Raw genomic sequence first — 5,870 nt, forward strand, 5'->3', positions numbered from 1 at the left:
AGTTATAATAATAATTTATAATAATAATGATCATCGCAGTCGTGGCTACTGTTGATTGAGCGCCTTCCGTAATTTACCAGGTGCACAGAGAGTCTCCTCACAGACGTCATTTCCTTCCCTTCTCAGCCACCCTATGAAATGTATGTTTATTGTTAAATGAATGCATGATACGATTTACCAAAAGAGGGAGCGAGATTCGGGATGTCTCATAGAGGTTCCTTGGTGCCATAGAGAGAAAATGGCACAGCTACTTTTGGCAGGACTGGTCATGGTCAGTGACGTGTTTGAGCTGCCCAGTTAATATATTTGTATTTTAGTTCAAGAAGCACTAGAGGTGAAAAAATGGTGAGAAGGTGGGAGCAGGGCATTTGGATGTTTCTGGTGCCTGGTGGCCCAGGGAAAAGGAAGGCTACAGGAACAGAGATCCCAACCATCTTGCTGGGAGCCAGGTCTGTCACTTCTGGAGATCCTGACGCCATAACTTTAAGAGGGGAGCCAGAAGAGGGGGTTTCGTTTTCTGGGAAACATGATTTTTAGAATGTGACTTCTTTTGAGCACATTAGCAAATCATGAAAATGTGTATGTGTGAGTGTGTGTGCTGGTGTGTGTGTGTAGGGGTTGTGTGGAGAAAATGAGTGAGGCCGGGAGGGAATTCTTCAGCAAGAATGAACTAAAGTGTGATGAACTAAAGTGAATGAAGTGTGGATGCCGGAGAGAGGGCTCAGCGCTTATGCTGCCCTTGAGGAAGACCTGGGTTTGGTTCTCAGCACAAAACTCACAACTGTCTGCAGCTAGGGCTCCACGGGCCTCACACAAGCTCTTCCTGGGCTCTGCAGGCACTGCATGTTCAGGGTGGACACACTGACACGCAGGCACATGCACTACACGTAAACTAAAATATTTCTAAAAGAAGCCAGCATGAAAGCACGTACTCCATTTTTAAAGAGTTAGCTGATGACATCATAGAGTTCATCAAAGAAAGAACTGACAACAAAATGAAAAGTAGCAAAAACTGATTGAATAAATTTCTCTCAATAATTTCAAATGTATGCCTACTAGACATCATTATTATAACAAAAAAAATCCTCTCTAGTTCTCTAATTAATTGTCACTAAGGACCCACATCATTTTCAGTTCAGTAGCTTGAAGTGTTTCTTGTAGATGATACTAGCAAGGAAAAACAAAACAAAACAAAAACCAACCTCCATGACTACATAGATCTTGAGTCTGGGATTGTTTCCAAGTCACGAAAGTAATCGGGAGTGTCATCCCCTCTGTCAGTGAGGTCTGAGTCGCTCCTGTACAAATCCGTGTGTTCGGAAGCACCGGCCCTGACTTTAAAAAAAATCATGCTTCCGGTGGAGACCCATCCCTGCGCATGCTTAAAGCTAGGAGTCGTTTCGTCCTTAGAGTTATTTTCAAAGAGGCCTGTGAAATCTCCACCGACAGCCTCACAAAGGTAGTCCTCGTCAAGGGGAAGAAAGACTGGGAGATGAAACCTGTTCAGGCACCAGATGCAGAGGTGGCGAGGTGACAGAGCTCGTCATCACCTGCTGGGAGGAAGTGCTAGCGGGAAGGCGGCGCAGTAACAAGAGGGGTCCTTTGTTTTTACCCGGCCTGAAGATTTTTGTCCCTTGGTATTCTTTTGTCCTTGAGTTGGGACTGAGGCACACAGGGATTTCCGCAAGCCGATCTCCAGTGTTGCCTAGAAAGGACAGCAGGTTAGCCCCGACCCAGGCCCCCCGGTTTGCACAGCCTGACATCATTATTAAGGTCGGTGCTGCGAGGCCCGTGGCGCAGAGCACACTGCTGATTATTTATAACAGTCTCTGTGTTTCTCTCTCTCTCTGTCTTTGGATTGGGAACATTTATGGAATTAATTTTATTTCTTACTGCACAATCTCCGTAGCACTCCGACTTGCGCTGATTCTAATTGACTGGATGGAATCGAGTCCCTTTGGATTCAGTATCTTATCGTCTCACGGTGTCTTCTTGGGTTGTTTCTCAAAAATATCACTAAAGAACTCACTGATTCTGATAAGGTTTGGTGCACATCTGAAGGGCGGGCCAGACTCAAGTGTGATTCGGCATACCGTTCTCAGCCTGGAAGGACGTGGTCCCTGCTGCCAGTTTTTAAGGAAACATCGTCTGCCATTTTTAAGAAAAGTACTTTTGACTATTGTTTCTATTCTGGGGTGGTGGAAAAGAATGAATGTATTCATTTCTCATGAAAAAAAAAAATCATGTTTTTTCCGTACCTTTTCTTTGAATCGGGAAAATAAAAAAGCAGATGGCGGCAACTTTTTCCCATGGCTCTCCACTAGATTCTAGGACATTTCCAATAACCTCAAAGTTGCAAAAATCTCAGAACATCTTAGAATCTGTCCCCTGATGTGGGCCCCTCACCACTGTTTTGAATTCACATCTGGGAGGCAGTATTCATAGGAAATAAAACTCTGATGGTTGAATCTGTTGGTCCCTGCTTCTTTTTTCTCGTAGATGATTTTATTTTTTTTTGGACTATGGTGGGAATCCACTTGTCAACTGTTCCAAATTCAGCTCCACGCCCCTGCTTCTGTAATTGCTCTTTTGCTTTTCGTGGAGCAAGTTCTTGCTACACAACCTGTTCAGAACTTCAGCTTTCTATGAGGCAACTCTTGATCTCAAGATCCTGTTGCCTCAGCCTTCCCGAGAGCTGACGTGAATTTATACCGCTCTGTCCCACCTGCTCGTCTGCTAATCTTTTGAAACAAGATGCATTTCCTATCAGTCTCTTACAAAGTCCACTTCTGTCCATATCCCTGTGTTCCTCTTGGCCTTCCGAGGACACCCTACTCTTTTGTTTCTCCTGTAATAGAAAGTCACATTTTTATTCATATTTCTGCAGCCTCTTTATTTCCCTTTCTCAGCTGTCACCATCCATCTTGGCCTGCCCCTTCCTTCAGGTCTGTGTTCTGCCTGGGGACTCAGTCCTCAATATTGTGTGTCTATTCACTTCCTCAGCTACGCTGAGAAATTTTTGGACCCCAAACACAATACCTCAAAGCTTCTTTGTATTCCACAGTGACTGACACAAGTCTAGACATAAAATAGGTGATTATTGTTCATTAGTGTAACTAACACATGAGCTTCCTGGTTTTCACTGTTGGGTTGTGTCAAAACCGTATCAGTTCTCTCTTAGTTTTTACAGTGCATGCTTTGGCTTTTCATAGTACGTGATTGTCCATTTGCTACAAATTGAAAATGAGGTAGACATTACATTTCCTTACTGATTAATCTACAAGCTAGGAGAGAGAAAAAGAGAGAGAGAGACAGATAGACAGACAGACAGAGACAGAGATAGAGTCATAGAGATACACAGAGAGATAGAGACAGAGACACCAGAGAGAGCACCAGCCCTTTGTTGGTCATATTTTGGGGAATAATATAACAATTCTGTGACATTTCATCAGTAGTCTACAGATCTGTATATTACAAGTGAAGTGAAGGCTAGAAGGAAGGAAGCTCTCTATCAAAGGTCAGGGCTGGTAGGTCCAAGGACAACACTGAGTCACAATGCATTACTTCCTTCTCCTGCCTGATTTGCCTTGCTCGCATCTTTGCGGTTCTCCACAAGAGCCCTGAGAGAAGCATGTGCAGAAGAGGCAAACACAGCAAGGTGTTTTGTCATTGTGAGCTGGAGGTTTGACTCCACACTGCAGCACCTCTGCTGGTCACAGTGGGCCTCTTTGGTTTGTTTTCAGAGGGGAGAACCTAATACAGATGGTAAAACAAATTCCCCCTGCCCCCACCTTATCGAATCAGAATCTTCGCAACAATGACCAAAAAAGATTTGGAGAAAAAGAAGAGGTAGAAAATTATGGACTATTTAGCTCCTCTGGTCTGATAACTCAGTTGGGAGAAAGAGTGGAACTGCAGCCTGCCCTTGAACTTGTTCTGCAGACTCCGCTGTAGGTGTGGGACTCTCCTGGGTACAATGTTACATTACTTTACTGTGAACTTAGCTGAACTACAATGTGTAAAGCGTGAGAAGCTGAACAAAGGTTTTTAAAAAAATTATTTTTTACATTAATTACAGTTTATTCACTTTGTATCCCAACTGTAGTCCCTTCCCTCATCCCCTCCCAATCCCACCTTCCCTCCCTCTTCTCCACCCATGCCCCTCCCCAAGTCCATTGATAGGGGAGGTCTTTCTACCCTTCCATCTGACCCTAGTCTATTGGGTCTCATCAGGACTGGCTGCATTGTCTTCCTCTGGTGGCCTGGTAAGGCTGCACTCTCTTAGGGGGAGATGATTAAAGAGCAGGCCGTTTTGAGACACATTATTGCTTAAAAGTATGTAGAGAAAAAGGGACTTTAGAATGGCTTGCTAGCCCTTCAGTTATTTTTGTATTTAACCAAATAGTCATCTTACATCAGAAAAATCGGACATCATCTTTCCTTTTTTGTTTGCTTTTAGGACAGGGTCTTACTTGCTGTGTATCCCAGGTTGACCTCAAATTCACAATAATCCTCCTGCTTCAGCCTCAAAAGTACTGAGATTACAGGCATGAGCCACTGTATCAGCAAGAGTCCTGTTTTCTAAGTTAGAGGAGACAAAGAAAGAGGGAGAATAATCTAATTGAGCAGAAGTGACAAGCAATGAAAATTTGGTCATTTATAAAAGTGAAGGGGAAAAGGATTTTTGGAAGACCATGCAAGAACATGATATGTCCTTTAATTCAAATATTTTATTTTGCTAGGTTTGCCAGACACAGTTCCTGAAAGGAAATGATGACATTGGAAGATGGAGCCACTCCATGTTAACATCGGAACAGGCTTTCTTTCCTTTTTTTTAAATTAGATTTTTATTTTTTTACATTAATTACATTTTATTCACTTTGCATCCCAGCTGTAGCCCCCTCCGACATTTCCTCCCAATCCCACCCTCCCTCCCTCATCTCCTCCCATGCCCCTCTCCAAGTCCACCGATAGGGAGGACCTCCTCGCCTTCCATCCGACCCTAGCTTATCAGGTCTCATCAGGACTGGCTGCAATGTCCTCCTCTGTGTCATGGCAAGGCAGCTTTCTGACTCCAGAAACCAGTGTTCTGCTTCCAAGAAGTCAGCTCACTGAACAGAAAACAACTTGAAACTTATAAATTTCCCTCTCCTGCTTCTCCTTGTCTACCAGCCATTCTGACCCATGTGTCTTTCATTCTGTCTGTCTGTGTTCAACTGAAATCAAGATTCCATTGTGATTGCTGTGGTTCTTACAAATAACATGGAGTATTGTTCTTATGTCAGTCTAAGAGGTAACAGACCACAGGAACATCAAAACCACGCCCAGGACCCTAGACAAATGATATGAACTTTTTTTTTCTTTCTCGTGATAGCCTGTAGACAGAAAATTGTAAAGGTCATATCACGTGGCCATTTGTGAGTGATGCTGAGGGTCACAAGCTCACGTTGGTGATCATGGAGTGAAAGGATCCGATGTTCTCCGATATCACCACACTAAGATTCCAAACAGCTTAGAATATCAATAAACTGTGACGTTTTTAATGCACGAGATTTTATCTCCAAAGGCTTATCATTTTCTTTAGCATAAAGAATACTGATCAACAATCAACTCCAACTAAAGAAGCATCCTTGGAAAATGGCTCTGGGCTGTGCGCTGGATTGAGGCTTCTCCTCAGTGCTGAGTTCTGCTGGCATGGTGCTTACAATGAGCAAGTAGGATCCGTTCCCCAGACGCCCTTGGGGTTTGTAAAATGGGTGCTCTGAACCCATTTTAACCCAGACGCTGGTGACCCTGCACATGGCTCTCCTGAGCATGAATCAGGCCACGGAGGCATTTTTATTTGCTATAACTTTCTTTGAGGTTAAATG

Source organism: Meriones unguiculatus, chromosome 5 (genome assembly GCF_030254825.1).
Source record: "Meriones unguiculatus strain TT.TT164.6M chromosome 5, Bangor_MerUng_6.1, whole genome shotgun sequence".
Taxonomy (NCBI): Eukaryota; Metazoa; Chordata; class Mammalia; order Rodentia; family Muridae; genus Meriones; species Meriones unguiculatus.